The sequence below is a fragment of the Watersipora subatra genome, chromosome 8 (genome assembly GCF_963576615.1).
Source record: "Watersipora subatra chromosome 8, tzWatSuba1.1, whole genome shotgun sequence".
Classification (NCBI taxonomy): Eukaryota; Metazoa; Bryozoa; class Gymnolaemata; order Cheilostomatida; family Watersiporidae; genus Watersipora; species Watersipora subatra.
In genome coordinates, this window is record NC_088715.1 from 26,930,306 (window position 1) to 26,940,979 (window position 10,674).

The following is a 10,674-nucleotide window of genomic DNA, read 5'->3' on the forward strand; positions in this document are numbered from 1 at the left end:
TCAAATCATCATACATATTACCTATCAGGGTACTATATTCATACCACATTATACTTTTAGCTCATCAAGAATTTCATTGTAATTACATCCCTCGAATAATACATCAAACCCGATACTCAAATTCCTGTCTAAATCTCCCACAATCTTTTTCCCGTGCAGGCCATCGCAAAGTGGATTTCCAACAGGCCGCTTTTTGGAATCAACTCCCTAAGCCTATTAAAGGCATAGAGAAGGTGGCCAGTTTCAAGAGAGAACTCAGGTTGTATCTTTTAGCAGGTGAATACAACCGATGACGACAAGCCCAACGCTACGACTAGCTATGCTATTGCGTATTATGGGCTTCATCACTCTTTTAGCTTTTTTCTTTTGCTCAACTGATTTTGTTGAAAATAAATCACAAATCACAGTTATAGTATTGAAATCTAGCAGTGAAGACTGCGCTTTGCAAAGGATTCAATCTAGGACATCGTGACGATGATCAGTTTTTTGGGGTCTGACTATAGAGTCAGCACCAAAGGCATGATTCCTACTTCTTCCTATCTCTCTCCAAACTGGTCTAGTTGCCCATGGGCCAAACCGGTCCATTTCCGGTCTAGACGAGCTGGCTTTTCAGCTGAGTCAGCCAGTCACTGAGCGGGCTGGCTGGTCATTGGCAAGGCTAGTTGGTTTTTTTGGTCGAATTGGCTTGTATTTAGACCAGACTGGCAGGTCTCCTGGCAAGACTGTCTGGTTTGCAGGCCAACTTGGTCAATTTTCTGGCCAAGTCAGTTTGTCTTTAGGCCAAGTTACCCTCTTCTAACCCAAGCCTGGTCAGCTTGTCATTTTGCCAGCTCTGCTGGAGATGCTCTTCTTGGCTATTGTAGGATGACATGGATTTCCACTTAGTGGTTTCAGTCTTGTTTGGCCGGAAAATGGCTTCACTCCAGTGTGTCCAAGTAGAGAACTTGCTCAAACTTTTGTCTTTAATGCTTCCCTTGGTGCTGCACTACGTCATGTGATACGTGTTGTCACGTACATCAACATACAAAAACAGTAAGTGCTGCAACAAATGATGCTGACTTCTATTGCTGGTCTGGAACAGGCACAAACCACACCAGTCCTTCCAGTTCATGTCCTTTCCACTCCTATGGTCTTTGCAGAAAAGTATCTGATTGAACATAGAATCCCTTTACTTGGTCAGTTTTATAGACTGCTGGTGAGTAAACAGTTGTTGTAGATGAAGTTTTCTTTTCAGCTTGGGTCTCTCACCCCATCAACTTCTTCCCTCGCTGCTGTTTACTGTTTCTGCATGTGGTACATTTTTTCTCTAATAAATAATACCGCTGACACTAGCTAGAACTTGCTCAAAATTTTAGTAGATTTTATAAGAAATGTATTTTTCAATTATTTGCAGTTGTTTTTTTTATTTTTGAGTTGATCTGACAGCCAGGATGTTTGAAGATTAAAATCAATTAACCTGGGTCGCGATTAAAACGACCAGGAGCAAGGACATGCAAAATGACGTCACTGCATGTAGTTATTATCATTGCGATAGTTGATATCGGATATTGCGTTCAAGTTGAAGCCTTTCACGCCTCTATTCTGTCAGTCTTTTTGCAATTATAAACGTCAAACTCATGCTTTTAATTGATCTGAGCATATTAATCACAATCAAGTTTTATCGATTTTGAAATCTTAAAACATCTCGGCAATCAGATCCCCTCAAACATCAAAAACAATCTAAAATAATAAAAAATGCCAATAATTTCACATAAAATATACAAAAGACTGTTAGGTAAGCTTTATTATTAATACAGTAATAGTAGCTTTATAGTTGTGGTCAATTAGGTAGTACATGACAGAAGCAATGAAGGTTTGTTACAAGCCCTGTTTAATACTCCTTAATCAGAGTTATCTTTGATACAAAGTTTCTTGGAAATCATTTTAAATTGATTGAGACTGACTGCCATTTTATTATCAAAAAGGTTTACCATTATACAAATAAGGACTATTACAACACACCCTTAATAAGTATACAACCGTGTTAGAATATGTGGTAAGCGTTAAAGAAACTTTAAGAAGATTGATTGTCAGTATGAGGTAATAAATCTTGCGTAATTAAATTACTAACTACAGAAATGTCTTATCAGCAAATATTGCTTAACATTGCTTTTAGTCGGTATTTATTTCGTGCAGTCGCTAATCATCGCCATTTAGTATCACTCCCTTCCATGTAAGCAGCACCAAGAAGAAACAGTACGTAACCCTCCCTTCCATGTAAGCAGCACCAAGAAGGAACGGTATGTAATCCATACTCTCTTATGACGTGACTTTATGGTTATTTTTGTATGTATCTATAGCTTTTTATTGAAAGTGGTAATCATCAACAAATGATGTTTTTATCACATTCCAAATGAAACAAAAAACACACAAATCAGGAATTATTGGTAAAACATGTCTGAAAAATTTGTAATCTAATAGTATTGCGGAAGAGCTGAGAAAGTGATATGAAAGCTGTAGTAAGAAAAAGTTCATAAACTGACACATATGGTAGTGGATGTAGTATGCTTTTTCCCAAAATAGAAAACGAAGTTTGTCATATGTTAAGAAAAACAAACACAAGCATTCTGGGCATAGTGTGTGAAGGACCTTATAACCTTTAACAAAAATGAGAAAGTTTGGGATGAAGAAAAATGTTCAAAAACTTTGTGATGTGTTGAAGTATAGTAGGCTGGAAGGCGTGAAAATGATACGCAAGTCTTAGAATAGATTTCTGTAGGAAGAATATCCTTTTCTGCTATCGAGAGGGTGAGATGGGAAAATACAGTGTATATATCAACGCCATTGATTAGATGAAAATGCACGAAATAGAAAATAATGAATAAAGAAATAATTTACTGCCATGTACTACAAAATTGAGAGTATGGATTATATACATATTTATATAACTATAGATAAATATATATAAAAGTTAAGTGAAGTGAAAGTTTACGTTCAGTTTGTTTTATTATGAAACACTTTTACGCAAGAGACTGCAAATACTGCCTCTATTGAAATATTATATATACATATATATATATATATACATATATATATATATATATATATATATATATATATATATATATATATATATATATATATATATATATATATATATATGTCTATTACATATACATATAATAGAGGTAGTATTTGCAGTCTCTTGCGTAAAAGTATATATATATATATATGTATACATATATACTTTTACGTATATAAGTGTACAGTGACACAACAAGTAATAATAGCAGTTCAATGATTTCTACAATATGTAAATTTCACCACTATCTGCTGTCTCAACATCACTGGTTGCAAGATTGTCAAAAAATGGTTGATTCTCTAATTTGCAAAGTCGTTTAAGGACCTGCAAATCTTGGTATTATGCATATATATGTATATATATATGTATATATATATGTATATATACAAATATAGGTTTATGTTTATATATATATATAAATATAATATAATTATATAGATATAAATATATATACAAATATAAATATGTATACAAATATATATATATTATATATATGTATATATATTTCTTAAATATATAAAAAATATATATTTATATATTATATCTATGTTTTTTTGTAACAATGTTTTTTTATCACAATTTTTTTGTCGTCGATGAAATGAAAATTTTTTTGTTGTTTTCCCCGATAATAAGCTTATATAGATATATATATGAAGTTTATTAAAAACTACAGGTTAAAATCATTACTACTATTAGTTTCATGCAATCGTGTTGCAATCTATTGCAACACGATTGCATGAAACTAATAGTAGTAATGATTTTAACCTGTAGTTTTCAATAAACTTCAAACACAGCTCTAATTGACTCGATTATTGAGCACTTTACTTTACAGTGTAAACCACATATATTATATATATAGATATATATATATATATATATATATATATATATATATATATATATATATATACATATATATATATATATACATATATATATATAAGAAAACCACAATGGTAAACGCAGCGATGTCACACTTTTACAGTTTTGAGAAAATCAAATTTTAAGTTTTGAAACTGTATCAAGCAATGGAAATTCAGTTTATGATAAAGATCTGTAAGTTTATTTAAAGATACATAGTTTGGTGCTTATAAAATAACATTTTAAACTCTGGATATGGGTATCTTGTAAGCAGCGGCCAAAAATGTACATGCATGTTAGCAACGAACATCCCTTATCTATAATTTTATATATATTTCTCAAAGTATGTCCATGTGTCGTATGTCTGTCTGCATTCCGGCTATAGCTAGTATTAGAATAACTGCAGCTGCACAACAATGCTGACGCATTGTCATGGAGTACCGTCATTAGAAGCCTAGCTTATTAAAGCCTGGTTCCTATATCGATTGCGAGACTCCGGCGGTAACTTGCGCAGTAAGACGCTTGCGACGCTAGGCTCGGCGGCATATGTTCCCATATAAGCTGCATCGATAAACATAATCGCATAATCAAATAAAATGTTCGCTCGCCATGCCGTTTCTATAACGGTGACCTTCGCCTGTACAGTGCATTTCAGGAAAGTTTTGCCTGCGGCCTTTTGCGAAATTTGAACAGCGCTAAACTGTTGCGTTGCCGCCAGCAACTACCAGCGGTTCGCGGCAGTAACCAGCGCGTAGGTTCCCACTTTATTGCTGATAGCCTGCGGTGCTGTCGCCGGTGCTTTGCGACGTATATGGGAACCAGCTTAGTTGAATGTTCCATTGGCAATATGCCAGGCTAATAGCTTGAAAGTTACAGTTGTTTGACAAAATTTTCAAACCTTTACAGTTGTTTTTATTTTTCTCTTAATTTATTTCAACTACACAAAACACTTCTCTCATGATATGTAGTATGAAAGTTGGAATGGGGAATGTTGTTATATGTTAAATACAAATCAATTTTCTGTTCAAAGACTTTTTTATTACCCAGGCAACACCGGGTACTACAGCTAGTTTTTCCATATAATTGCACTAAACAAGATTGTGCTTAATAAAATGTTATATTTTTCGTTTTTTAAATATATTTAACTATAATATAAGTGTACAGTGACACAACAAGTGATAATAGCAGTTCAATGATTTCTACATTGTCTAAATTTCATCACTATCTGCTGTCTCAACATCACTGGTTGTAAGATTGTCAAAAAATGGTTGATTCTCTAATTTGCAAAATCGTTTAAGGACCTGCAAATCTTGGTATTTTGCTTTGCTGATTGGTAATGGACTGGTAGTAATGCAAATTGATTGAGTTCAACGAAGAAGCTTAGATGGTTTTCCGATAGCACTATTGATGTTACTGCCATATCATGATTCTCTATAAAACACCATGAGCTTGTTTTCCGTAATCGCAAATTTCGCTTGACGTATAAGCCTAGTTTTCATTGGGCAAGTTGTCTTGTACATCGGTTAAAATATTTTGTGTAGTTGAAGAACTTTGAACTGTCAAGATGATTTACTTTTAAAGGGTTTAGGATGTTGGAGGGCATTTTGATACACCTTTACCCAATCAGACAGTAGATCTACATCTGACTTGCAATTCACCGCGTTCGTGTCTCGATCAAATTCCATGTAAGATTGCCCATGCATCGGATAGCTCACCGTGATCCTATTAAATCTTTTTTCTCATGCACAAGCCAATGAGAATAACGATAGAGTGTGTAGTTTTTGTTCTGTCCAGCGCATTCATCACAAAACAAATCTATCCCTACCACTTTGGGACCAAAGTGATTTTCAATGAAGCGGCTTAGCATAGATGTCACTTCATCTGAGCCTTTCCCAGCCACCGTTTTTTCATAGAAGTAGATGTAAACATCATCTGTTTCTAGCATGTGGATTTTAAAGAAAAGAGAGCTAAGACATGTCTAAATATGTATATGTATACATTATATACAGCGTATACATTATATATTATGTATATTGTATATTATATATATATTATAATATATAAAATATACATAAATTATAATATATATTATATACACATATAGTATGTAATATATGTATATTTTATATATAATTATTTATAATATATATAAATAATATGTATAATATATATATATTTTGCAGAAAAAAATCCAAAAATTTCTGTTTGTGTTCTGAGGACAAGAAAAAATTATGATCCATCTTGTAAGGCAAAAAATCACATAATATAACATATATATCGCATACCGAAGGCGTGCTGTATATAATTAATAATAAAAAGTACACATTTAGCATGTGCAATCTTAAAAAGAGTTTGCAGTATATAGTTAAATTAGTAGACTGAGCTTTGAATATCACGAATAAGTCCACTACGAAGGAGTTTTTTGTTGTTAAAACTTTATCATTACAACTAGACAAGCCAGCAACAAACAAGCATTTAAATATATATATATACATGTATATATATATATATATATATATATATATATATATATATATATATATATATATATATATATATATATATATATATATATATATATATATACATGTATATATACATGTATATATACATGTATATATATACATGTATATATATACATGTATATATATATACATGTATATATATATATATACACTGTATATATATATATATGTATATGTATGTATATATATGTATATATATGTATATATATCTAAATGTACTTGTATATAAATATATATTTATTCATATACATGTACTAGATGAATGCCTGGCATTGCCTGGGTAATAAAAAAGTCAATTTCTAAACTGCGGTTGCAAGAATCGTGAGTTCAAATCTAGTAAAATGCGAGCTATTAATTGAAAAAGTTTCATAGCAATAGCTAGGCAGATATTCAAACAGACGACAAAGTTTGAGATTTATATAATTATATAGATATAAACAATCACAGAATTAATAGATCCACCCAAAATGTTGTGACAATTAATTTAGAATATTGGACTAGGATTTTGCCGGGAAAAAAACTAACCAATTAGTTTTCTTGTTGCTCAAAAATCACAGCATAGTGTCACAGTTTCTGATTATTTTAAATTTTTGGTTAATGCTCGGATAAAACCAAACATTGTGAACAGGGATCTAAATGTATTTTCGCTCAAGAAATTTATCAACATTTTTTCTCAGATAGTGCTAATAGTTATGTTAAAACAATACGAGTCTGAATTTTGGTCCAACCACAAAAACCTATAGTGCTTTTATTGCAGCCAGTTTTAACAAACTAGGAAAAAGTTAAACATGACTTTTGTTTATGAAATACCTTGATTCTTATGTAGAAGTTCTTGTCGGGTTCAAAACATTTATATCAAACTTTTAGGACAAAAGAAAACATTTTGTCATGAGTTAATTATCCACTAAACCCCAAGTAAGAATTAAATTTTATACATATTTTAGTTAACATATAATGTTAGTTTAATATTTATTTAATTATATTTAATAGTTAGCAAAAATATAGTTTGAGTTTTCCGGTTTCATGGTTTTCTGATTTTTTGCTTTTGCAGTTTCTTAGTACCATACTTTTGTAGTATTTTATAAGTGAGCGCTCAATCTTTGCAGGTTTTATAGTATATGGCCAAAAAACATTGACATTTATGTTTATTTTGTAGGACTAAAACAAACATACCAGCCATCTTCTGAAAAGACGACTGACTCTTAACAATGTCGACCTCAACCCTCCACCTGATCTTACTTCTTACAGTCTTCTCTCAAAGGGCAGAATCGCAGTTTCCGTGGACACTTTGTCAATGCTATGATGATTGCTATTTAGATAATGGATCCCCTTTTACCGAATATAATAAACCATACTCTATATGCCCAACTTTTGCCACAAGAGATTTGACCTTTCAACTCTGCACATGCCTGCCAATAGATCATTTTTATGATACAAATCAATGTCGGTGTGAAAATAAAACATGCTATAGCACAACTCCCAGCTGCTACGATTCTTTTGGGTGTGTTCAGTGTGGTAACATACCTACCAACATCCCTTCCATAGAAACCAGCTTCTTTCCTCTAGCTAGAACGACTTGTTCATTCAGAACAACTCGTTCATTCAGAACAACTCCTTCTTACAGAAAGACTCATTTTTTAAAAACAATTCGTTCATCTGCTATGCAGCATGTTGGGAGCACCCTGTTGATATTATTTCTTTTTGTTGGAGCATTTTGCTAACATTCTGCCATTTTTGGCAGTAATTTTGGCTTTCAAGTTTAGCTTGCGACATGTTAACTTTTGTTTTAATAGTTAGGTTTAGGCATTAGATAATATTATTATTGTTTGGTTTTGATATCAGTTAATACTTTAATATTTCACTTCTTTTGTTCAAATCAAAACTCTTCTTATTAACTACCGCAAGTGACTTAGAGTTAGTAAAGATTCTCTCCTTTGTATTTTCTTGTTTTCTGAAAAAATAAAATAAAACATAATTCCCTCAAAATCTTATTCAGCAAAATACTACTGTTGATGCATTTCTTTCTGTGAAGTGTCTATTGTTGCCTATTTAAATAAAATAAGCCGTAAAAACTTCAGTGTAATTTAAATTCAAATTTAAAAGCTCAACATTTATATTCTCTTCAACTACAATTTAGTGATTAGTTGCTTGAATTAAATATCTATGTTCAAACCACTGAATACATCAGAAACAAACTACTCACCCATTATATATCTAGAACAACGTTATAACAACAATGTTATTTTAAAATACTATTGAATTTTTTCATTTTATTAAGTTGCTTTTCACATGACTAGATTTGCTTTTGCTGGTATTGCTTGGTAATATAAAGTTATAATTCAATGCAATGTCGTGTTTATATGCAAGCTAGCTGTGCCTGCTGGCATTGCTCAAGTATGAAAAAGCAGCTTATAAACCATGAGAAGTGTTGAGAGTTGCCTGCCACTTGCTATTAATAACTGTAACACTGTAATTAGTAATTAGTAACACTGCACTTTCAGTAAGCTTACTAATATTGCTAAGGCTTCTAACGACGTACGCCATGAATTTGTGCCATGGTATTTGCTCCCACAAAGCGACATGTATAGCCTAGCGCAGGGTCAGCAGCATGCGGCTCTGGAGCCGCATGCAGTTATTTAATCTTCTCACCGCGGCTCCCTCTGACTTTGGATTTTTTTTCGTTTTTTACTATATGCTGAGTAAATCATAAAAATATAAAGGGCTTATCATTAGATTTTGTAATATAATTTAAAAAATTGTAATTAGGGTAATAAATTAAACATTGTTGTTTGCTATGCATTACTATTTATGCACCAATAAAACCGCCAAACTTACACCAGCCAGCACGATACTTCTTGATTTATTTTACCCCAGGTAGGCAAACTATGAAAAATACTAAGGAAAGAAAAATGAGAGGAAAATAGAACATTTAATCCTAATCCTAAGGGCTGATTTGTTTGCTTTCACTGCTGATTAGACTGGTTCACCAGTTTGCTTAATATGTAATTAGAAATTTGCAAACAAAAAGTCAAATGTCGCAAGACACTTTCAGAATGAACATGCACCTTTTGCACAAAAATATCCAAAGGAAGATAGAAGAAAAAAGGTCATTTCGGAGCCGATGCATTAGGCTAACTTGAGCAAAAATTGCTACATGAATGACATTTTCTGCAGTTAGAATTTAAGTTCGACGTTTTGTAAAAAAGGACTGAATTAAACATAAAGTTGCAATTTTTCTTGAAAGTAACTTTTTAAACGTAATATTTTCACATCACAATCAAGTTATTATTGGCTATTTTATTGTTCTTTGCAAAAGTGTAATTTTTTTTCTCAGCAGTTAAATCATTATACATATCATATCATTATACCTTTTCGTTTTATGTTGTGAACATGATATAAAAGCATTAAAAGCTAAACAAAAACGTTACATGTAGTATTTATGCCCTTTTTAATTTAAAATATCAAAGGGGGTTTGTGGCTCCCACTGCGTTCTTTTCCGCGGAAAACGAGTTCAAATGGCTCTTTGAGTGGCAAAGGTTGCAGACCCCTGGCCTTAGCGAGTCTATCAGTCTCTGTGGCCGAATCGGTATGGTGGTGAACTGGTAAACGGGAGGGTCTGAGATCAAATCTTCTTCAGTACGGATTGTTTAACCGTAGATGTTCAATAGCTATAATAGCTGATGGACACAATCACAGACTAATGCATGAAAACACACACAAACTTATATCTATATATACATATATACAGATTAATAAAACAGAATTGAAAGCAGTGCTTGACTTGTTAAAAATGTTTGTTTCTCACAACAATAATATTTTTTGTGAAAACTTCTACCTTTAATTTTCTATTTTCCTGGCATGTTTATGTACAGTGTAAGTACGTTATTTAAAATAAGAGTAGTAATAACACAAGATCATCAATCATCCTGTTCTAGAAAAAACCCCTAGATCATTTGTAGTCAAGTGGAAATAGCGCTTTACTATAGTGCTGAAGTTCTGGTAGCAGCGATTTAGAGCTTGTAACCTATTCTCTAGCAGTTTTTTATAATAATAATAATAATAATAATAACAACTTTTATAACAAGTTTTGAAAATATGTAACGCCAAAATGCAAATAATTTTTCTAAACAAGTTTGTAATGAAGCGGTTGTAAAAAGTAAATGAATGAAAAACTGTTTTTCAGTAAATAGAGAGAATTACAAATACTCTTCATTTATAATAACAAAA